Source organism: Calliopsis andreniformis, chromosome 3 (assembly GCF_051401765.1).
Source record: "Calliopsis andreniformis isolate RMS-2024a chromosome 3, iyCalAndr_principal, whole genome shotgun sequence".
Lineage (NCBI taxonomy): Eukaryota > Metazoa > Arthropoda > Insecta > Hymenoptera > Andrenidae > Calliopsis > Calliopsis andreniformis.
In genome coordinates, this window is record NC_135064.1 from 11,710,115 (window position 1) to 11,736,835 (window position 26,721).

The 26,721-nt window shown below is 35.9% G+C and overlaps 1 protein-coding gene across 1 annotated transcript in view; it reads right to left on the bottom strand.

Annotated features, from left to right (window-relative positions):
- LOC143177564 (uncharacterized) overlaps positions 1-26,721 on the bottom strand; it is a 271,830-nt gene that overhangs the window by 147,294 nt on the left and 97,815 nt on the right. The gene's annotated exons all lie outside the window — the stretch shown is intronic.

Below are 26,721 nucleotides of genomic sequence, written 5' to 3' on the forward strand. Positions count from 1 at the left end.
CGTAATTCTAAATTGCGTGTCTTGCAAGTTTATTGTACCGTTAAGTCAACTTAAGGATGTTTAAGGATGGTTTAAGGGTATACCTAGGTAATTAACAGTATTACAAGACGAGTCGAGCCAAAAATACTTTTACTTCGTGGATTAAGGAAATTCACAACTCAATAAGGTAGTAAAAAAAAATTAGGCATAGTTTAATGCAATGTCGTTTAGTTTTATGAGCACTAAGACAAAATTTGATTTTCCATTTGTTTTGGCCTACTGTTCGGAACCTAGAAGAGCAAATTCGTTAGAATTTTTTATAATGATTTATTGAACGTGCTCTATAAAGGAATCTGAAGAGCAGCTGCATTTGGAGAACAAAAATGTTCATTTATTTCGCTTTATATAAATTTATTAGGAGTAATGTAACCTTTTTTCTAAAAGATTTATTGGAAAAGTATTGACTAATTTAGTCTACTAGTAGAATACTCAATTAATCTTTGGCTGAAATAGTTTCCGCGGTTTAGGAGAAAATGGGTCATGAAGTTTGGCGATTTTTCACATGAATATTGGATAGAGTTTAGTTTTGAGTACCCTTGAATAGTACTATTTTAATTATTAAATTTGTTCAGAGTTAATAAGTGAATTCAGTTTATATATTATATATATTCTATAAAAATATATATAAAAGTTACGATTGTATAATGTATAATTTTTAAATTGTAGAAAAATAAGTGTGAAATTTCAGTTGCTACATTTGCTCTTTTTCGATGCAGGAATGAACAAATATACATCCTGAAATATTTCAAAAGCAAGTTTTGAAAGAGACTGTAGAAAAATATAAATTGTATTTAGCTAAAAAATGGTTATTATATATAACACTTCATGTTGCATTATTATAAACATTCCTAGCATCAAAATTTTTAAATAATTTAAAAAATATATTACTTGAAAAATAGAAAAAAAAACCCTGAAAATATCACAGTTAATTTAGCATATAATATCAATTAAAAATAACTTAACATATAAATATCATTGGTCTACCTCATTTCATATTCTTTGTTAATTAATAATTCTACTCCATACATTATAACTTTTACTTAATACTTAATAAAATGCTATAATATCATTTATAAATTGTACTGCTTTGTTAACGTGTTCAATTATTAAATTAATAGAACGTATATGTGAATACTTCTTTCAGATACTGTATGCCCATAAACCGTGGAACTAATCGTAGAAAAGCGGGAAATAAAACACGACTTAACAAGTAATAGATAAGACTGTAGAACAGGCACATTGTTTAAAGAAAGGAATACGCTCGAGTGACTCGGCAAATAAGAATAATCGAGACTGTTGAGCCACTAAAAGAATATTAGTCGAATCGTCGTAGAGCATTATGACTAATCGTGCTATGAATAAGAATGTGATGTCACGTCATCACGGGATGTTAACGATGCCCGCTATTCCTCCCCTTCTAATAAAAAAGCAAATATTTGATTTGTCGAATATTGCATAATAACGATGAATTTCGTTCTCCCGTTAACCTTCTTTTGCCCTCTTCTCTCCCCTCTGAGCTGATTATTTAACGGAGTGTATTAAATTACAGCGATGAATTTGTAGTTGCTAATGCAACCTCTGCGGCTGCGACGAACACGGTTTGATAAGGATAATATAAAGATAACGTCCGGCATTTATCGTACGAACTTAAAGTGTCATATTAAATCGTGTCGGGCAGGGAATTATGTAGTACACTCTCGAAAGTTGGAGCTCTGTGTCCCGTGCTTTGCCATCGTGTCAAATCTGTATGTCGCATACTACAAATTACGAGAAAGATTAATTGCGTCATCGCGCAGTGAACACGCTGCGATAATCGATAAGATGCATTCTGTATTGGCCTTTAATTTCCAGGCAACAAGGCTTCCTATAGTTTTGCGATGCTTTATTCACGTAATGCTGCAAGTCCCTAGAACTTCTGTAAGAGAAGTAGCAGACTTTTAGCATGTCGCCATTTAGGCTAGCAAGTCCCTAGAAATGTCACGTTTAAAATTGCAAGTCCTTGAAATGATTATGTGAGAAATATCAGATTTTTAACATGTCGATTTAGGTCTGCAAGTCTTAAGAAATGTCAGGTTTAATGTTGCAAATCCGAAAATTTATAATTGATATGGCTAATTTAGAAATTTAAGAATGTAAATTCTATGGCATTAAACTCATAAATTTCGATTGAAATATATTGAATCATACAATTTATTATCTATAAAGCTGCAAGTTCGACAGTTTTTTTATGATGAGCCACATGAATCTTGAGATACAAAATTGCAAATCTCATCAATCTTGTCAGTTTGGAGCATAAGTTCTACATACTTTGTTATTCTAGAAGGTGAGTTGCATGAATTTTATTATTTTGGGTTGCAAGTCCCATAAAGTTTATCATTTCCAAACGCTAGTCCCACAGATTTCATTTTTTTAAGATCCAAGATGTAATAAATTGAATACTTAGCACAAAAATCCTCAATAAAAAACTAAGGAAAGAAAAACAAATAAAGTAAATCTTTTTCATTTCAATAAATTCAGTTGTAAAAAAGTCAAGTTGCAAGTCCCATAAATTTGATCATTTTTTACTGAAAATTTCACAAATATTATCTTCTGGATTTTAATTTACGTGAACATTCTTAAATAAGGTCGAACGTCCTATAAATTTGAGTATTTGGGTTGCTTGAATATTTAGGGTATCATGCACATAATCGTAACAGCAATTTCTATGAACATTGCCAAATGAAATTTCAAATCCCACAAAGTTCATGATTCATAAATACAAATTTTAACCTCTTCAATTGCAAGTCTCCCGAATAGTATCATCTTTTACCGTAAGCAGCATAAATATTACATAACATTATAATAATATTGCAAGTTTGTCCACTTCAATCCTTTAGAACCGTAAGTCTCATAAGTACATACTGCTACGTAAGATTGCAAGTCTCATAAATTTCATCATTAATGAGTACATGTCTCATTCAGCTACAGGATCCTTGAATTTTATCCTTTTCAACCTGATTTCTCACAAATTTTATTATTTTGAACCATAAATTCCGCAAACACTTTTAAATAAGTCAAATTCCTCGAAATTCAGTAAGTAAAAATATAATGTACAACTCCTACGAATATTACTACACGTATAAAATCTGAAATCCTAAATTGAAAGACCAAAACCATATTATCTCATATTTGATGATACATATAAATATATACTCCACAGATAATATATTTGGCTTCGTTCGAAAGGTTAGGTTAAAAGATTTCTGAGGCTAGCAAACAGAAAAGGCGGGAAAAGTGTAGCGAGTAACCGAAGGGAAAGGAACCGGGTTTAAGAGCTGTTGCCTTTGGACAGGTTGGATCCAGCTTGTTTTCAAAAGACACACTTGTTACGGGTAACCCCTCTGAATACCAATTAACGTGAATTACGTGGGTACATGGAATTCGAGACCGTACTTTGTCTCCGTCTCTCAGCCACGCTTCTTGATGTCTCTCTCTTTTTCACTCGCTAGACCTGCCCTCTATCTTTGTCATTCTCTCTCTTTCTCTCTTGATACTCACTTGCACGACTCCGTAATTAATTTGTGGTGGTCCAGACGCGGCGAGGACGCATACACACCACTTTTGTTCCTTTTTAATGCGATTTCTAGTCTTATTTAAGCGATTTAGCCTTCTCCAATTGAATACAGCTGTCACATGAAATTTCTTTTACCCTACGCCACTGCTTTACTCCGATCTTTTTGGGCAAGTTATTTTATAATATTCAATTGTTCAGTGAAAATTTTGAAATGAAATAGTAATTGAAATAAATAATATTCGACGAGTTTTAAGTTTCAAATAGTGGCAACAATTTTTGGAATCGTTCCAATCTCCGCTTCGAAATTCTGAGTCAGCGCAACAATTGGACATTCTTCCGGGGTTAACACCTGCGGCATTCCTTCGATTCTATATCGTCTGAAATGACTTTCCTACAATTACACGGAAGGTTAATAAATATTCCCCTCCGCCTGTCGTCATTCTCCTTTTCTTTCTTCTTCTGTCCTAGCGTAATCCGTTGCAATGACGGAGCACTTGACAGCCGCGATAAAATCAAACACACGTCGATGTAAAATGGTGGTGGTAGCTTAATTGCCGCTCTGTCATGGTTCGCAGTGATGAATTAGGGTGCTTTCGATTTATGGAATTGCGTTAGTACAATACGGGTTTATACTTCTCAAATCTTTCAAATGATTTTCTGTATTTTATACTTATTTTAAAACCTTAAAATAATAGTAACTATTGTTTTAAATAATTACATTTAAATAATTAAGTTTTCTGTATCTCCCTTCTTTTTGTATCAAAGTGTTAACTCCACTGATAAATCATTAAATTAAACTGAATTAATAAATAATCGATATATCAATCTGTCATATTAAATAATTCACAAATGAATTAGTTATAGTTAAAATAGGCAAACAAATTTGATTTCTAATAATAATCGAAATCTGGCTACTTTCCTTTTAGTAATGCTACAAATTTTATAATTAAATTTGTATTTATGAATAAACTTGTTATGGTTAAATTTAGTAAAGAAATTAATTTTAATAATTAAAATATCGCTAGCTTTCTATTAGCAATAATATATTAATTTGCAATAATAAAAATTGATACAAAATATTAGCATAATAAATGATTCATAAATAACCTTGTTACCGCTGTAATTAGAATTTAAATTTGCTCGAATAATAATGACAGTACCTGAAATATTTCTACCTATTTGTCAATAAAGTAATAATTTACAATATTAATCAATGATAAATAAATTTGTTACATCAATAATCAATAATTAATGTTACACTAATTATTTCGTAAACAGAGCTGCTATAATTAAACCTGCTAAATAAACCTTTTTATTTCCAATATTGTCGGAGCACCTTATTGCAATTTACAATTTCCAAGAAATCAAGATAAAGCAGCAAGAAGCGTTCTTTCTAGGCAACTCTGGCATTTTTTAAGAGGGCAAACTTATTCTCTCGTGAATTTCATCTCCGCGAGTTCGTTGAAATTTTTTAACACGAAGAGGAGTCGGACTGTTCTCCTTCGTTCATCGATTTCATGCAAAGTTATTCTACGTGCCTGACTTCCTCCCGAAAGAGAAACTTCGAGGCACAAATTACAACATTAATTCAATTAAACTTTAGTTACGGCCGTTCAGTATTAAAACGCAATTTCAACATTTCCCGTGCTCAAACATAAATCAGTCTCCCCTTTCGAAATCCACAGTTCGCAATCTCTTCGATAAAGACACGAAAACGAGCGACAGCGAAAAGAAAGAAGGAAAGAAGGGATGAAACAACGAGAAAATAACGTTCTCTAGCAAAATTCCAGGGGCACGTTATACGACCAACGATCGCGGAAAATTGCTCGACAATACGATTTATGGTTCGTCGAAGGCAGGAAATCACGACGCGGCCAGATTAATCACGATTAACCGCGATCAGGTTGTCATAATCGCTTCCAGTCTCTCTATTCACTTACTCAGGCTGTGATACTACCTCAAGACTCGTGGCGGGCAAATTTCACGAGCCCCGATCGGAAAAAAAGAGTGAAGAATTCCCATCGATGCGATGGCGCCCCCCCAAAAAAGGGAAGACAAGCGAGGCGAGGAAGGGAAAAAAAAAGAGGAAACCTATATTCCCTTACACCTGTGCCAGAATAAAAAGACCCATTTCCATTTATTCATGGACGATCTCGCAGAAGAGAGACGTATTTCGATGTAATCGTGGGCGTAGATCAAATCGTCTTATTAATACACCCCTCGCGCGAGGGGAGAAAGCAGCCCCAAAAGATCATCCCCGAAGTCATTATCGTCCCTTGAAAAAAGCAAAAAGGATACGTCTATACACGCCTATACATACATACATACCTATATATATAGATATATATATAAACACACGAACACACGCATATATGTTTATACACACACGAGCAATGGGAATTCAGCCCCCTGTGAAAAAAGTTGGTTTCATGGTCGGGAGTCGGGGTCTCGAGTATTGACAATGAATAGTTTTCTTCCCGTGGCAAAAGGTTTGGGGGGACACGAGGGTGGGTATCCCAACGGCGGGGGAAAGAGGAGGGAGGAAGCGAGAGGGCGAACTCGAGCAGTGAACCGAGAGGGAGAAGGAAGGAGAACATGTGGCTCGAACGAATAGCTGTGAGTAGGACAGAAGCGCAGGTGGGGAGGGAAAACAGAAATATAGAGAGATAAAGACACATGGAGAGACAGAATGGCAGATGGAGGTGGTGGTAGGGAGGTTGGAGGGGGAAAGAGAGGGAGAGTGGGAGGGCATAACTAGAGCGAGTGAAAGAGAGGGAACGGGAGAGAAAGAGATAGATTGAGGGAGAAAGAGGGATGAAGGGAAGAGAGAAGGACGAAAAGTGACGCGAGGGAGGGGGAAGATTTGATAGGAGGGATGGGTTACCATGGAAACGCGTCGTACTCCCAACCAACTCAGATAGGATATATAGGTATATATGTGTTTACATACCTACATTAGATACATACATTATAGTATTATACGGCACATGTACAAGATACAAGTACGAGAAGAGCCGTAATTTGTAAGTCGATTTCCTCTTCTCTCTCTTCCTCTCTCGCTCCTCTTTCTGCGCTATGCAGCGCAGTATTATCTTGAAAGCTAAATTAGTATAATGTTAAATATTAATATTTGACGCGCTCTTTTAGCCGTTCCTCCCTTCCCGCGGTTTCACGTAGAATTGGTGTAATTACCATGTGCACGCGCGCGCGTATACATATTCGATAAAGTTTAATGGGGTCCGTACAGTCGCTGTAAAATACAAATATCCTTGTTTTAATTGACTTTGATTTCAATTAATTTTAGCGGGGATAACGGGAAAGCAAATTAAAGTTAATTTTTCGAAAATACGAAAACACGCAGCAGTGAAATACTATAGGTACGTACATTTTTACGGATATTCGCATTTTTAACTCCCTTTCGAAACGATATTGCGATCCTTCGCATGTGCAATTTACAATTTCATTTTTCATTTCATCTTCGCTCGGAGGGAGGAAAAAAAAGAGGTGGAAAATATACGAGAAATTGAACAATATTTTTAGTGTAATCGTTCTGTCAGACGCAAACGCGGAGATATAATAATAATTATTACGCCGTATCCAATACGAGCGCGATAAATGTACGCAGATAGATAAATAAATATAAATCGTCGAGTTGAAAGGCTCGCATAAATTTAGATCAATCCGATCGACTGGCTATTTACACTGTCAAAGGCGAAAATCAGGAACAAGGTATGCAAAGATGAACGATTCATGGGTCAATGAGGCCTTAGAGATACTTTAGAAATACTGTGCTCCCCCTCTCTACATAAGCGAGAGCTGGAGTCCGGGAGGGCGCATTGGCGTAGACCGCCGCCAACAGAAATAGAATTCCAATAAAGCAGGTTTTCAAGTGATCACGTGAAAAGCTCGCTCCTGCCCGCGGTGCAACCAAACACGCGCCTCCGTACGTACGCACACACACATATTTGCATGGATTTGAATAATAATCGTGTTACGTAATTCGAGCAGATTACGAAACCGTTTTATCTCTCCTGTTAATTACGTCTCTTATTACAAATTGAAAACACACGTTTCCGTCTCTATCAGTCGAGCGTATATCAATATTTGCACTGATTAAAAAGGGAAACACGACAAATTGAAAAATACCAAAGAAACATAACCTCGGAGAACTTGCCGCGTGAAAATTAATTAACGGCAACCCGTTCAGCCTTTTCTCTTTCATTTTCCTCGACGCCACATTATTTTCATTCGCGATAACAAAAATTTCATGAATAATATTAAACACGATTTACGTATAGATATTTTCTCTGAGTCACTGTTTAAATAAAATTCCAAAATTTTCAACAATCCCCTTCTCTTTATAGGTTAAATTATGTATAACGCCTGAGAAAACTTTTCTAATCGCCAAGTAGATAGTCATTAATTTTTTCGTGATAACTAAAGCGATTAATTTAACCTGAAACATCCTGAATTTAACTCAGTGCTTAACTGTAAATATTTATCCTCCCCAACCGTCTTCTCCCTCCTCCCACCATACATCGTAGAGGTTTATAATATTCGAATCCGCTGAATGCTCGGTTGTACGCTATATATCAACCCTGCAAGCTCAGCGAGGAAGAAAATAAGCAATATAGGCGAAGAATGCTCTATTGAAAGCTCGTCGAATGGGGGTTAGAACATCCCTGATTGTAAAATGCGTCGCGGAAGCGTCTTCGAATTTTTCATCGCGACTCGAAATGAATATTTTCCTTTTCATTCATCCGCCACTGTTGGTCGATCCTGTAGACGAGCCGCGTGACGATTACAGCCGTTGATGATCTCGAGCGCGACGTACTCATCATTATCGCGTTCATTATTACGCGGACAGGTTAATCTTATTAGGACCCCCAGCCGTCACCACCCCTCCCGAGGAGGCGTTCTCTCTCTCCCTTTTTTTTTACCCTTTCCCTCTTTCATTCGTTAACGATCTATTTTTCTTGGCATGCAGAGCTTCCCCCGGAGCGTGAACTGGTTTCGAACGAGTGCCGTGCCTTTTACGTTTTCTGGTTTTTGTGCTCCTCACGGAGGGAGACAAGGGCCGATGACTTTTAATGGACGACAGGGCGAACTCCATAGGCGTAAACCGCGATTGTACGCCCCGTTTCAGGATCTAATATCCCATCCACTTCGACGATGAGCCACAGGAAGAAAAAAAAAAAAAAAAAGTGTTCCCTTCTTTCGCGATCTCCTCGACTGTCTTCCTCCTTCCCCTTGACTCTCGTGCTTGTCTAACGTCACCGTTACGAATAATGCCTCGTCGCTGTATTAACAAAGTACTCGTTCTCTATTCATAATACGAAAGCACAATTACGTTCGCCACTGTATCTCTAGCTGGATCGCGTTTACCAATTACCCGACAATGTTTATTCACCGTAATTATCGGTAATTATACGCCCAAGAACAGAAGCAACGTCACACGCACCACTGTCTTCTCCCCGCTTTATTCAGCGAACCTCATCGATCTTCCGCTCACAGCTGATATTCGATCGGTCCCTGTTCAAATCTGAAGCGCATAATATTCCCTGGCTGCATAAGCCGTGATACGAGCCGATTCGACCGATGGAATATCGTTCCGTGTAAACGATAAAAATATGAGCCCAAGGAGATGGTGAGGGAGGGCGAGGGAGGCGGAGGAGGCGGCGTTTGTTACTTTCAACCCGCTATCGATCTTCCCGACCCGAACTCTCTCGCGTAATTGAATAATGCAACATGGCATTATTACATGAACTCTGTTACACTGTTTCCTGTATTGCCTTGCGTTTCAAAATAGTGTTATGCCGTACCGACTGCAATATTATTAGTTTCAGAGCTGGCGAAGGGGCGAATGGGGGAGGCGGAGGAGGGCGTACTGTTGCTGACATTTAGCGGTTTATTAATCGATACACTCGCTCCGCGGCGCTTTAACGTCTGATGCGAATGTTATTCGGTAATAGTCCCGCTTTTCTCGTTACAGTTCATGTTCTACCGTTTGCGAGTCAGATTATTCTTGCTCCTTTGTCCCCCGTGCCAGAGAGAAATATTAAGCTTCATTTTTTTCGTCGCGGCAACGAGGGCGGAGTGATGATTAAACTCTGCCTTGAGTTTCCAAACGTGCCTCGTTAATGTTAAATAGCGACTAACTCTCGATAGTCACGGGATTAGCAGAGGAACTTATTAAGGGTTCGCTCGAGGGCCGAGACGAGGACATAAAATTCCGTCGCGGGAAGGATTCTTTAGGCTTCCATTCATCCGATAGAGTTAAACAATCGATTTACATTTGTAATTTCCCTGCATTTGTCGGGGCTTCTCATTAGAGAACAATACGATATAAATGAGTGACAGATAGGTATACGAACGTGCTTTCGATTCGTTCGACGATTATCGGAAGCACTGTTTCAAACACGCTTGCTATTGACCCGTTCGATGGGGAAACGAGACCGGACCGGACAGACGGGAACAAGGGAAATAAATTATATAAAGTAGATTGCTTTATTTCCCTACTATATCATATTTCTTGTAATTATACCTAGTCTCGTTTCGCGGAATTGTTCGAGTAAATAACCTCCCTCGAATTAACGTAGCTGCGAGCCACCCAAATTTAGGTGGACAGCTTCTACAAATTTGCACATTTTGCTCGACACGTTAGTCGAATTTACACTGTTGTTGTTTCATAAAGTAATTCATTGCAAGTGGCGTTAAACTTTTATCGTGTCTCCAAAAAATGCCAATTTCTAATCAAACTTGCCCCAGTAAAAAAATTAAAATTTACGTACTTATACGAAGACGTAAATTCTAAAATTTGATTTATCGAAGGTTGCAAGTTCCCCAAAGTCTACTTTTGAAAAGTACAAATTCTGCAATTTTTTCTATTTAAATTTGCAAGTCCCTTGAATTTCAATATGTTTCCTGATTTTGAATTTCTAAGTCCAGCAAATTTCACTTCCTTGCGTCACAAATCATGCGAGTCCATAATGTCCATGAATTATTCACATTACCTCGATACAGTATTCTCACGATATAAGAGCGTTAATAATATTTGCTATGTCTCGAAATGATTTAAGGCAAATGAATCTTGCTTATTATACGCTGTTACTCATATCTCGGATAAACCTGTGTGTGTATCATACCTGTGATAAAGCTGCGAACCCTACAAATCTTATGCTATGAATGCGTAAATCGACCTTAAAAACAATTCCATCACCATAAACTCATCGTTAAACTGCGGATTTTAATGAATTTATGGAAATTTCAAACGTGTAAGAAATTCCAGAATTTATGTGGATATTAAAAAAATATACAATCCACGAGTCCAATTCTCAACCCAACACAAGGCTTAGAATCAGTCTCACAGACAATACAAAACGTCACAACAAAAACTGATGCAAATGCAAACCATGAGATATTAAAAAAATATACAAAATATGAAAAATAGAGTGTAAATTACAGTATTGGAAAAATGAAGCAAATGTTTATTTTGGATCTATTTCTTTAACTGTGTTTATATATAAATTTCATAAAAAACTCATTGCTATGAACTCCTCTGATCCTAAAGAGAAGAAACACTGTATGTAGAATAATGTATCATTATCGAGACGGAAGAAACAATTATTAAAAGCCATGTATGTATACGAGTCATTCACAGTCGAAGGATTAAAGTCTACGTGCAATATAAGGTAATTGATAATGCGTTAAGTAAGCTGTCTCGGGGCCAAAGGAAAGGAAAGGCTGGGACATTAGTGCCGGCGCAGAGCATAGGGAATTCGTTATCACTTCGCCCACGTCGGCGCAAGTAATCATTTCACCATGAAGCATCACTGTTAAAAATACGAACCAAAAGTAACCGGTTTTTCTATGTACGGGAGCTTAAGATAAAATGAAAAAGGAACCTGCCTCCAAGGGGATTGCATACTTAGGCGTGTCACGGCACTTGATCCCCGGATTTCAATCGCGTACCGCTAAATACACGCGAATAGGGCGTGTTAACGTTTTTATCGTCGTTTTAGTTACCGCCACTACCGAGAGATTCATAAATCGAAGAGTTCATAAATAACACGATCCTTGTCAATTTTTTCTCTTTTTCTAGAAAAATAAAAAAAGACTGTTGCATCTCTTGAGAGGTATTCTTTGCAGGGGTGAAAACATTAATCTTTTATTGCAGTTTTTTAAAGTGTAACATATAAAAAAGATGTGGATTTCTAAAATTGAATAAAGGAGTTTTGAAATTTTGTTTGCTTTACGTGGTTGCCATTTCGTCAGAACATGTCTATTGCTCCATTCTAGTTAAAAAAATAGTTATAGGTATTTATATGTATAGATTAAAATTATCTTTGCTTTAAAATATAATTTTGCTTCAAAATCGTAAATTTTGACACAGACAGTTTTAGCTACGATCTCTTCAATTTCTCTCATTACTTTCGTCTTACTTTTCCTCCCCGCCTATGCATACTTCTTTAGGTACGAAAGCTCGAAACTCTGCGAAGCGCCAAAAACCGGAGATCCTTTTCGAAATATTTTTATCGTTCGAGATATTCTCAATTAACGAAAACCATATGAATATGCAAGCGATTGGTAGTTATTTTCGAAATATCCATCAGCAAGGATACTGTCACGATTCAAAAAACGACGTTCCCGGTGAAATTGAAATCTCGACCGACGCAGCCGAAATAAAAATGTAAATAAAATCGAGCGGCGGGCTGCTAAAATCTATTTCAAACGGAATCAATTGGCTCGATCCATTCGTAAGTGAAATAAACTGAAAACCGTTGCGAATGGAACAAACCGAATAAATAAATGCTTTCAGACACCGGCCTGAAAATTTAATCCATTCGTGAGAAGAGACTGATTCGCTCGCAGAGGAGACAATTTGCGAAAAAAGAGGAGGAACGCGCGGGAACGCGTGTATTGTGCATCGCGCATTTTGTTCACGTTTAGGAAACAAAGGGCAATTTTACCTAACGTGTTAATAGTACCTTGTTGAACGATTATTTAATAGTAAACACGGTAATCGGCGTGATGTGATCGTTGAAAAAAACTTGATACTCCCACGACGAGGACTGAATGTGTTTCCCGAGACGAGTGTCAGTGAAACAATCTCCGAGGGCTGGCAAAGACAGGCCAGTGGTGCTCATGCGAAACAGGGGCTCGTTAATCGTTCAAGAGAGGTACAGTTTTCTTTCATTTCCTTAAAACGTTGGAAAGGCTCAGGTTTCGCGTCACATGAATGATTCATTAAATAATTTATTACGTGATTAATCCTCTTAACGAGAATTCAAATTTTATTCATGAATCACGTAATATCTGTCGTTTAATTAATCGTGAGTAATGTGAAGTAATGTAAACACAGATGGTATTTCTTTAAAATTGTTATGAAACGAGAAATATACGTATCAAATTAAAATAGTTGCTTCAAAAGAATAAATTTAAATACACCAAATTAATTTATACATCAAAATATATGGAGCACATATTTCCGATAGATACTCCAAAATACTGTTGGCTTGCAGTCTCGATTAACGCAAATAGAACATATGTAATTGATATTTCGTTTCATGATATTGAATATTTGTATTTAAATGATGGAATTTCGTTTGCCAATAATTAATTTGGGAATAAAAATCGATAATTATTAGAAATTATAAAAAGCTATTCATTATTTCACTATTCTAGATTCACTTCCTCTTAAATGTGAAATAATTACACTTTCCTCCATTAACTGATTACAAATAGACTTATTTCATGTTTAATCTACGCCCACCCTGAAAGCATTTTTGTTTAATGGAATGAATATTAAAATAAAATATGGATATAAAAGTCTACACCATCTCAAATCATCAATTAATTTCAATAATCACTTAACGGAGTACTTAAACAACACACCTACTGAAACTACACCCAGCATGTTTCTTCAATTGAAAGGACACTCAAGTTTGCTCAATTCCAAGCCATTGGAGAACACGCCACAAACACGAGGACTTTTCCTCCTATTTTCATTGGAAAGGACGGAACGGTGGCCAGTCGTTACGATCGGTCGAGCGAAGAACCGCTGTCATAGACCAGTGACGGATTAAAAACGTCTCGAATTTCGTCTGGAACGCGCAACAAAAGTTCCAAAGGGGCAAGGATTTTATTCGGACGCGAACAGCCCTCGAAAGTCCTTGTATTGCATAACTGCCTCCAGAAATCTCGAAGGACTCATAAAAGAAAGTCGAAACGATAGGAACGTTTGCTACGGGAGAAATTTCGCTCGCGTAAAAACTCCAAGCATTAGAGTATTTTTAGGGGCGACGTAATCTTCGGCGGTAGACCCTCGGTGGCCCTATTTATTTTCGAGATATCGTTAGGGGGCTGTTTCGAACATTCTTACGTTTAAATAATATTCGAAACGATTGTGTGATTAAATTGCTTGAGAACTCGGGGAAGAAAGACCTAAATGCCTATTGCTGCCGCGGAGAGGGAGGAACAAGAACGATCCTCTAGGAAGAACGGAGAGAAATTGAGGAGGACTGGGATCAATGGGGAAGGTTGAACGAGGATGAAGCGATCTGGTGTCCGCGAGAGTGAGGAAGACAGTAAGAAAAGGACAGAGAGGGGCATGAAAAGCGAGAGGAACACGACGAAACAGAAGTTGAACGACGAGGAAGGAGTTAAATAGTGAAGTAAAGGATCAGAGATGGAGAGAGAGGGGCAGTAGAGAAAGATGGAGAAGGAGGAAGGAGGGAAAGAGAGACGTTAGGAGTGCGAGATAACGTTTGAGGGAGGAAGAGGGACGAAACGGTTCGGGGTAGGGGATCCCTTCCATTCCCAGTTAGGGAGAGTCCATACACAGTTGCGGAGTTGGTCAAAGGTTACTACACAGGCAACGTGTGCGACTGTGTATTAGAATTATCCAATCCCACCCAGCTATACAAGCTAAACACGTAATGTACAGTAGCGCGCAAAATTACTTTCCTCATGAAACTCTTTCCCTCTGTCGTACATTTACGCGTCGACACAGTCGACTGGAATTCGGAGGAAGTTTTTTTGTTTCGCTCGAGAGGACGATAACGATAGTAACGGGGTATTTCGTCGAAACGATGGTTAAAAAGCAGAGATGGGAAAAAATTGAAACAGGTTTAATAGAAATAGGGGGAACGAGATTTGCATGTTGGAAAATGTTATTCGAAAATATCAGTTCGGTCAGCGGTTGTATCATAGGCAAATATGTACTGTTTAATATCTGTAGGCAGATTCACGTGGTATTTGTTTTATGTACGGTTTTTATTTCTTGTGTACTTTACCACATCATTATAAACACTTAGACACACCATTCTTTCAAAGATCTAATTTTAATTCATTAATTTTCGTTTTCATTAGTACAAAGAAAGTAGAAACTATTAAATTAAAGGTATCAAATATTCTCTGAAAAGAGAAACATTTTAATTTTAATTACTGTCTTTAATTACTATCTCTATTACTATTTTAAAAAATAGATATTACATTTACGACGTTCTTTCTTTCTTGAAAAAATAGAAATAGTTATTTACGAATACCTTTCTCTCCACTATCAATTAAAATGAATACATTGCTACTTTCTCAAGTTTCTCTAAAATTTCTCTCCCCTTTTTGGTCTTCCACTTTCGAGCGTTTGCTCACTGAATAAATTCGAAATATAAACTCGAATTTCTAACTACGCTAATCGTTCAATACTATCACGGCGTAAATTCGAATTCTAAACGAATAGTGGCGATAAAATTGGTGTAACAATTATTGACACAAGAATGAATGCGATACGCGTCAATTTCGTACGCGAAGGAACGCTGTTTAACGGCCGATTTCAGCGTGTCAGATTCTTTTGGTGCTCGTCAAATATTCAATTACCGTGCAGCAGCACGGTAAAAGCAACGCGAATGAACGTGGACGAGGCCATAAAGGAGAAGGAGGAGGAGGACCTTGAAGAAAGATGGCTGTAACTCTGCTCTGTGTCGCCCAATGGGCTGAATAGTCGACTTGACATAATATAAAACCGTTTTACCAAAGAGAAATATTTCAGGACAAATTATCTTCGTAGTCCCCGCCAGGGAAATTGACTAGCCCCTTCTTCCTTGCATAATTGAAGTTCCTCCATCAACGAATTGCTTCTATTATTTCTGCACAATACTTCCACGAACGGTTACTACCATTAAATCGTCTTCTACAGAAAATGTAAGATCATTATCAAACCCAATTACAATGAGAAGAAATTCGCGAAGACGCACCACAAGTATACTATAATGTTAGCAATTTCCGCGAAAAGGTAACTACGATAATCAGAAAAAAGCAGAAAGACTCCGTAATACAATAAAAGAGAACGATACAAGAGTTTCCAGTGAAAATATTCTTATTTCTATCCCTACGAGTTCTCCCCACAGACAAAACAGCAAATCAAATTTTATGTACCGCTAGAACGCCAGCCAGAGGGCAAAAAAGCCAGCTTCCGGTTGATAATACTAATTGATCGGTAACAAGGGGGCGCCAGAGTCGCAGCGGTCGCAAACCGCGGCAAAAAGAGTCGTGGAAAAGTGATTCGAGCCTGGTGGACGAAAATAAAAAGGAACTCCACGAGAGTGACTCTTTTTACTCAACTGGCATTGTAGCGTTCACGAGGGCACTCTGTATTCGTCTAAGTAAACCAAGAACGAAAGCGTTGCCGCCAACTGTCCAACCCACAAATCCCACATGAACGCGTCCCGTGTCGCGCGCGTAATGGTGAGAGCAGGTAAACACGCACACAGAGATCAGGGCCGAGCGTGTGAACGCGCCTTAAGCATCTGGTCGTGGCTATCGGCCGTTTGGACACATACCGTTCGCCACGAAAATGCACGAACGCAAACACACAAACGGATCCAAACCTGTCGAGGGTTTCGAGAGATCGAGGATCGTCCCCAGCTACTCTACCTGTGGCAATTTAAAGGTTAATGTCGCTTCGAAGGACCGATATGTACCCTTCCCGCTCCCACTTTTCGTTATTATCGTCATCGATATTATTTGGCGATCCCCTCGTCCCAGGCTCTGTGATTCGTTTCTTTCGCTCTTACCGAGAGATCAAACTTTCACCTTCGCTCGCGATGCTCGAAGCTCGTTCGCTTTCGGTAGTCCCTGCGAGAGCGTTAATTTGGTTGAACCCTCTTAATGGACAGATGAAATTCATAAAAGTCGTCGGAAATGTCTGAATAATTCAGTTACCCTCGCGGAGGTGTATGAAATTCTTTATAGTTTTAAGAGCGCTTTAGAAGTATTATTACTTACGTAATACCTTGAAGATGACAGGCACTCGATTTAGTTACAGTATCGATTAGGTGGAAAATGTCGGCTCACGTTTCTTTAATATTTTAAGTGGAATATACTTCTAGAGTATACGTTGTTACATTAATTAGTTTCGAAATAAGGAAAGAATTGTTTGAAAAAAAGGATCGATAGAATTTTTAAGAAAGAGAGCAGAATATTCTTTTTGTATTGTTATTAATATATGTAGCTGTAAAACAAAATGACCTATCACGTTTTCAAAAAATTTGAGTTAAGGCCTTAATTGAGATCTACGATATAGAATTAACATTTTCAGAAAAAGGGAAAGACATTAGAAGAATCTTTTTCATCTAAAAATAAAGGTTCAAAAAGACACAAGTCCATAAGACAGTATTGTAATTGAAAACTGTAAACGCTAATATCTATTTGTATTATCTTGTTTTATAATCACAGATATGAGTGTGAAATATGCGGTATGTGGACTAAATTTAGTGTGAATAATATTTTAGATTTATTTGACATGAATGAGGTTTCAGTGCAAATGTTTGATAGCAAAAAGTATAAATTTGAATTATATTGCAAAATGAATACACATACATAGAACACATGCATTTAGTTTTAGTGTTAGTCTCGTTGTCTGATATGGATTCATAAATTGAAATACCCCAGAGTCGAAAAACTATTGACGAATAAGCATATAAAATAATTTTTAAACCAAATTTACATATATCTCACTTCCAATATCCACCCCAATGCTCTCTCGAAAATAAAGCGACCTAAAATTCCAAAAGTGACCTCATTCATACAACAATTTATATTTCAAGAGGTTAAACAACAACTAATTGATGCATCAATATATAGCTCGGGTCGTAGAAAAAGAAAATGGCACTTCTCAAAATATTGCGCTGCCAAAATCCGATCGTTCCTATAACTCTAACCCAGTAAACGCAGACAGAGGTACAAGCCCTCGCTGGATTAAAGATAACATCTTTGCTGCTGCTCATAACTCTTTGCGTTCGTTTCAGCGAGTCCTGAAATCGGGTCTTTGATTACCCATCAAAATCCATTTTGTGCCATCGAGCGGGTTCCTCGGGAGCCCGACGGAAAGCAATAAAACGCTATGTAAGACGAGAGATCCGGCGGTCATCACGAATTCGATCGTACGATCGGTCTACTTATTGGCCAATTTTTCTCCCTCGTCCCTTGTCCCACGGGGGCATTGGAGAATGAAAAATAGGGAAAACGATCGAGCGAAATTTAATAAAACAGTCCATTAAGGGCCACGCCGGAGAGTTTTCTCAGCTCCGATTAATCGTAATGACGAACAATGATTGATTTTTTGGCCCGTCGACTCGAGCCACGGCCCCAACAGAAAAAAAAAAAGAAAGGAAGAATTTAATCAATTAATGGTGAACAGTGGAGCGGGAGCCATTAAATTGCCAACTCCTGTCATAATCTATCTCACCTCTGGCCGGTTAAACTTGGCTAATAATTCGCCAGATTGGCGGCGGCAGTGGGCATGCGCAACAAAAACCAATAACACTGGCTCTCTCTCCACATACCCCTACAGAGTGGCTCTACACACTGGTCTATAGCTTCTATTCGGCACCCCCGTGGTCCACCGCCGTCCCTTTCGTCTCTCCCTGACCCTACGTCCCCAGCAACCATGCGAGCCACGTTGCAGCAACAACATATCAACATCATATAGCTACAGATGCGGATAAACCTGACTCCTATTGCTATCTACAATGTGTCCCTTTTATTGTGCTATGAATTATGAGACACTGCGTGTGTGTACATGTGAAGGCATGTGTTTGTAGTTTTACTAAAAAAATCGGATAATTGGTATTGCTTAAAGTACTGTAGGTGATATGATTATTATGAACACTTCGAAATTACTATTTATACATGTGGTAGATACCTTGAATTTTGAGTAAGAATTGAATCTAAAATATTTTTTTTAATATAAAATATATTGTTGCGTGTTTAGAATGTGTGACAATAATTAATGCTTCTACAATTTTTTTTTTAAATATGCATATGAATAATTTGTCAAGCTTGAATATGTAATATGTGCAAAAAGCAATAAAATTAGTAAGAATTAAATGTTAATAAAATTTCGATCGTTGTCAAGGGAGAAAGAAATTTTGTAAATATTAAGACCCATGTTGTTATTGAAGTAATTGATTAATAGGTAATAATTAGTGGACACAGTTCTAGCTAGAGATAACTGAATAATCTCATCTGACTTTGCATTAATTATGACAGCAGAAGTTTACCAGTTTTTTGAATGAGAAAATATTGAATTTTTCATTAATTGACCTGGATTATTACCTCTTTACGAGAGGAAGATTAAATGCATATTCTCACGAATAAACTGATTTTCATGTAATATGTGTTTTAATTATAACGTGAAAAACTGCATGAGCTTATTTGGTTACGTGATATTTTACATTTTATTGCATTGGCGCAGATAAAATTGTCGATTAAAAACGAATGTCTCGTTTTCTTTGTTTTCGTCGCGAAATATCAAGCTTTACAAAGTAATATTAAAAATTATACCTGCGTGTTTATCAAAATTGCTTGAATTAAATGAAAAACACAGAATGTAAAAAACTACATTATTTGAATTGTCTTAACGCAAAATGGTAATTCCACGTGGCAAATATATGCTTCGTTTGTTCTCATTGCTAAATAATCGTGCGTATTTATTCTTGCGAAAACGCCTGACCTCCATCTCTTTTCTACATTGTATCATTGTAATAAAACAGAACTACCTCGAACGAGCTTTTCACCGAGTCCAGTCGATTCGTAATTAAAGAATGACCAAAATATATATACACAAGAAACTGTAATATAATGTAATTACAAACTGCTGTATTATGTTACCTTCTACGTCAAGATATAAAATTGTCGTAATCAATCTTCATTACGCTTGCTGCGCGTCCATATCTATCAAATTTAAATGAATTAATCAAGGATATTTACGTACGCTGAAACAACAAGCACTTTTCTCTTTTTTACTTTCTACAGCACTCCTATCGTTGCTGTCGTTGCTTTATGTACTGCTGTGTCTGCGGAATGTGTTCGTTGCAGGGAATTCAATTATTCATGTATGTGATTCGCTTGCTGAAGTGCCCACAGTTTTAATCATAACAGTTTATATGTATTCTGAGAATGTTATATATTTTGGAGAGTAACATCTTTTATGGTGAGATGTTTTACATATTCAACATTTTCTTGAAAATTAAATTAAATAATATCGTGATTTTTCTGCAAACATAACTAGACTTCTAATTTATCACAATAAATGTGAGGTAATGTGATACCTGTAATATTATCGAAATAATGGTATTTTGCAAGATGCAAGGTATGTTGCAAGGTATATAGCATACTTTGAGTTTATTGAACTAGTTTTGTAAACTCTGATGCATCCTAGAGAGTAAATTTAATGTTCCTGTATTACCTAAACTAATTTTCTTTTAAAAGCAAATTTCATTAATTTTCGAAAATCGTTCTAATTTTAATAGCTAAATACTTCTATCGACTTATAATGTTTTTAAAAATATTATAAATACCTACATAAAATGTTTGCAAACTTTGACAACTGATTAGAAATAATACAGAATGTTATTAAACAGACCATAAAATTCTTCTTTCACTCCAAAAGACAGTATGGTTCTATTCCACTTTTTAGAAAAAAAACTACCAAGTTTTAGACTGTTTTCTGGTTGATTCTTGAAATCTTTACACCGCCTTAAAAGCAATCAAAACTTCGACTGCCTAGACATGCCGTTCAGACCAACAAATCATACTTGTTCCAGTTCCGCTCGCATTCGATGCGCTGAATCAAGTGCTCAGATCGAGTCCAATTCGCAAACGGTCCTCCAGTTCGATTCCATATCTACGTGACAGTGTTCTAATACATCCGCTGTGAGCATACGTCGCGTTGGATTCGCATAAATCTGCAGAAACGCATAGTGTCCACTAGACCATTATACAGAGTGTCCAAAATCTGTGTTCTACTCGAATAGTATAGAATCACCCGCATATAATCACGATTTTCGACAACTGGTTAACAAAACTATTAGCAAATAATAGACGATTCTGTTCCAGGACTTGCTATTCACAAATTGAAACAAATAAAAAGATTTTCAAATTTGTAATATTAGAACAGTTCAAACTTGGATATTCCATCGAAATATTTGTTTATTTGTCCAATTGAAATATTTGCCCAAGTATTACCTTCAGAAGTTTGATAACATAAAACTCGGACTTGAATAATTGAAAGTTTGTTAAAATAAAAATTTCAAAGGGCAATCCTGAGAAAACAAGGAACTATGGTAAATAGATCACTCACCCAGGGCCCCTGTATAACAAACACTATTGTTGTACGCATTCATGGCTCGCCTACGTTCGAACTGATGTCACCCCTTCGATGGGACACAGATGGAATCACATTTAATTACATAGTACACATCTATTTCGGTCGTTCTACGTTCGAGATAAAACGAAGCTCGAGCTTGTAACCAATTCGTCTAGTTAATTAGGAGGCTAATAATTTAATTAAATGTTTTTCTCATTATTTCGCCTGTCGGAGCCGATCGCGTGCATTATGGAGCGAGACATTACCTGAGTAGAATGATAATTGAACGCGACACGCAAGCGAAACACTGTTTTCAATGAGGGGAAAAATACGCGAGAAAATCATCATGAATTTACGTTGCGTGCGTAAACAGTTAGTGTGAAAGGGAGAGAGAAAGGTTCTGTTGTTACAGAAAGAAATGAATCGACGTAAACAAATCGATCCTACCAGTTCGTGCGGGCTTTACGAGTCGTATCTATATGAAGCATTGCCACTGTGCGCCAGCACTGGTTATGTAAGTCACGCTTCTGAATAGGAGCCTTTACAAACGTTGCATCGATTTTGTGCGTGTATACAATCAATGGTTCCGAGCACAAAGTAGAATTAATATGGTCAACACGCTCCGTAGGTTCAATTGCTTGTATTTTTTTCTGACAAGTGGATATGCAAATGAATAGACTCGACTCGACTGGTAACTAGACCGCGCATTTTTATGCAATTTCATATTTTCGTGAACACGGATAAAGAGATAGAATCGAAATCAAAATTTCCTTCGTTTTGTAAATACTGTAATTTGCACAGTATGTTACATAGTTTCTACGATTTTAAATATTGTATGCACTTTGTAGCTTTTTACATGTTTCAAATTTTCATAAATGCATACAAATCCACAGTCTACTGATAACCATTTCTTGCGGTCGCTATTTTACTTAAATTTTTGCACATGTGTATTTCTTTTTTTGTAAAGTAAGTGTTTGTATTTGGTCAATTGTGCTGTTCACAGGCCACAGTGATTAATTCCACTGTTTTAATTTTTAAAAAGTTTAGTGCCAAAGCACTTGACTGATGCTTAAATTTTTTTATTTGAAACAAATATGAATGTTTTTGTTTAGTAATGTGGATTTAGTAAATGAGCGGCTCGATTATCCTTTTATATCCTTTTTATAATCCTTTCTCAGTATAGACTCGCAAATCGTTGACCTTATAACAAGGATATGTTTCTAAGGTCAGTTGATAATTCACAAGCCTACTTTGGTCTTATTAAAGATATGAGTGACACTCCACGAGAGTTAACTTTTTTGCTTGAAATAATTTAAAATTACAGTGAAATAGTGGTAATCTAATATCGAGGAAATACTGTAGTAGTATTTTATATTCAGACAGAATTTACTTCTAGGTAGGTAATTCTCTTGGATCGATAGTCTATTATAATGAATAATAAAAAGGTTTCCTTTCACCAAAGATAAAATTAATAGAGCGTTTTAATTACTTTCTTATGATACCTAATGCAAACTCAATTACAAATAGGTATTAATTAGTTAGGCTTTTATCTTTATAATTAATGTTGTAAATTCTATTTCAACATTGATCCATGAATTCTTACTTATTAAGATTCATACCTAGCCTATTTCTTGGATATGGAAATGATTTCGCGTTTCACTCAAATTCCACAGAATTAAATCACTTGAGGAACTATTTCAGATTTATTTATTCAAAAGACATCGAAAATGTGAACACATCGACAAACTATTATAAAAAATTATGTACAGAATTTTCTCCTTACAAGTTTTAACAACTCTATAATTTTTATTTGATTTTTTGAAATTACTATTTTTTATGATTATACCTCAGATAAAATAAATCTCAAAAAATGACCCTTACTCTTTATTATACTATGTGTGTATTACAAATAATAAATACGTCATATTATTTTTTTGTTGTAGATTATTAGAGACGGTTTCGATTTTATATTTTAGCAAATAAATTTGATTCTATTAAACAATTGATTGTATTTTTTATATATTCTTGTGAGGTTAGACCTGTATCTGGGTTGATTCCATGTTTTTGTCTTTGGATTTTAAATTTTCTAAATTCAAATAGGAGATGATGGCTCTTTATGGGCTTTTCGCAGTTATTACAGCAGGGGGTTTCGTTTTCTTTAATACATATTCATGTGTAATCTTCGAGTGTTCTGTCCTCAGATGAGACATTACTGCTTTCTCTTTCCTATTGAGTTCGGATATTTATGTTTTCGAATAATTGGCATTTAAAGTTTCCAACTTCAGTACTATCTTATGAAATTATATCTTCTTGAACCTTTAAAAATATAAATTCTATAATCTAGATCTCAATTAAAGCCTTAATTTGAATTTCTTGAAAATATGACACAGGTCGTTTTGCCTTGCAGCCCCAGACGTTTAAACGGGACGAAAAATTACGTAATTATTTACAGTCAGTTTATGCTTTTATACGATCCCGCATGAATTTGAATAAAACAGATAATTATATTGAAATTTTATTCTGAGCGTTTGTATTTAAATAAAGCTTAATAAATTCAAGCGAGTTGGAAGGTGTCTTTGTTACCCTTTTAATATCCACACTCTGTTTTTACTTGGTTACATTTTTCACTGTATTAGCATTCAACAATGTGCCCACGTGAGCGAGGCAAGGACAGGGGACGAATAAATATTTACGAAGCAATCTTGCAGCCATTACATTTTCGAATCGCGTTAAACTGCGATTTTTAACGAGCACAGTCAAGGATTTTTCTGTATCTCTCTTCGTTTGGCAGCCATTCACCAGTACAAACATGTAAAAACTTTCTATTGTTCGAAAAAGAATGTCTTTCGTTCTCTTACGTTCGTTGTTACTCATTCACGACTCTTTATTACGCGACGTTGTACGTTGAAAAAATTTATACAATGAAAATCCACAACGAAATTCGCTGCAAAATACTTCTAAAGAAGCACAGAGTAGGAATTTTACGGGACAGTTGGTCACTATTTAAATGAAATTCCCTCTACCCGCTGGTCTTATTCCCTTTTGTTCGCGTAGCGAACGTTAATTGCATACATTTCCATCTTAAGCATTTTTACTCGAAAGTAATATTTTTATTTAAAACGCGATGGAATTACTGGCGGCGCGATTAGCGAATCAACTCGGCCCATTTCCCTTGTTACCTCATGAACATTATTTCGCTATTCCCGCGTGAAAATGTAATACGCTTATCTATTCCTTCATTTATTTACTAAATTATATGCATTATCCTATTTTTACGAGTATCGCGTTCCAAGTGATTAGATTGCGCAACATGCAAGTGAACGTAAGCTAAATATAAAAAATTAAACACGCTAAATGAAGATACGTAAAAACAATATTGTATTACGCGATTAGTGCATGTTAACTCTCTATAATTCTCGGTCTTTTTTCGCATGAAAATAAAATTTAATAAGTAAATTCCTCATTTATTACCCCGAAGCTACCATCACGGTGAAATGGTAAGCATGACTCACAGGCAAAATTGAACGTTCCTTAAATAAATTCTGCTTTGACCAATGCTCGAATAAAAATTCCGAATAAATAAGAATCACTTATGAATAATGAACTTTTTGTTCAAGCTTTTTCAAAAAATCTGCAGCTTCGCCCGTCGGGCATAAATTAATAGTTAAATTCTAAATCGTAAATAATTCGTTCAAAAGATAAGACGGTTTAAAATATACAAGCTGTTTTTTCTGTGGAACTTCATGAAACAGTTTATACGAAACAAGTAAAACAAGACTTGAAAGATATGATATACGTACCGTTATATAAGTTTCAAGTTACATGGCATTGTAGAGGATTAAAAAACGTTCTTTAGTCTAGTTGTAAAAAAAGTATGCAACGAATGCAGAAAAACATGTACACACATAAGAACAGACTAAATTTGCAAAGATATGTTTATTATGAACGTAACTGGTTAATCTTTCGTTATAAGCTCGGGGACTTGTTACCAGACAAGGGCTTATAAGTGCTCATATTTCTAAAACCAGTTTACTCGCTGACAGCTAAATAGTATTTGCTTTAGTAAAATCACGAATAAGAGAAAAGAAAGGTTTATAACTGGAAAATTCTGTACTATAAGAAAAATTAAATATTTAGATTCTGTCCATACTTATATGTAGACTTTTCTGAAAAATATGCATGTATAGAAAAAGATTAAGCAGAATTATTCAAGTAAGATAATTTTCAATAGATAAAACTACTTTTTTTATCAGTATTATTTATATAGTAAATAATTCTTTTTCTAAGTTTATAAATTGCTGTTTGTTTTTACTAAAACGTAATATTCTGAGTTATTTCATTTTTTAAATACGTGTGCAACATGTACATGTGTAGAGGTTATCACACCAATATGTAGTTTTTACTTATTGTAATCTAATGATTCAATACTAGCAACAAGCTTATAAAACACAGCTATAGTGTTTCTTCATTACATCCTCATACATAGCTCACTGTCGAGTTTATCGTGAGAAACGCGTTTAAAGGTCAACTCATATAGTGTTGGCCTAGTACGATCTTACAGAAGATGTGAGTGACGGTGCATAATAAGGAAAATTTGTTTAATGGAAATAATTTCATAACGTAGAGTGTAGAGTAATAATCTGATATACTACCGAATTACTGTCACTTTAAGCTGCTGTACTTAAATAAATCCTGTGAAGTTCTACACAAAGAAAATATAGCACTCAATTAAAACTGTAATTTGTACAGTAATAAAAGAAGCGCTTAATTTTTGTTTTCATTAATCTTTATAAGATGATAAAAATTCTATGTTGATTAGCAGACCGAACACAATTTCCATACTACAGAAAGAGAAGATAAGGCACAAAAGAAAAGTCTGTAATTGGAATATTTAAGTTATTACAACATGATAAAATATCATATTTTAAAGAATGTAATTATAAAAAATAATTACAATCGTGATTCAACGATTAATTGAGATTTTTAATTTCATACTTGGATGATACTGATTGGATGACAAAAATATTTCTTTGAAATTATTACTTTTCAATTAATAAATCGATAAATAAAAATAAAGACTCTGAGACTCGCACAAATTTTGTTTTTCAATTAAACATATTAAATAATATAAATATGAATGAACTTATGTTCTGATCAATAAATATGAAAATTCTTCAATAATATTGAAAACACTTCTCAACATTGCAATAATTAATTTTATTCAATAATATTAACAGCAGTTCTAAATATACCCTAATAAATGCAACAATGAGTTTACAATAAGACAGTGTCACAGAAATAGAATTACAGAAAATAAGGAAATCATTCGAAAAAATACTGAAAATGTCTTCCTACCACCCTTAATATTCAATATAAATCCAATATCCAATCTAATAGCATACTTTCTTTCAACAACAGCCTCATTTCTTCATCATAAGCTCACAGCTAATACACTATAGCTTAAAACTATCCACAGCAGAAAAGC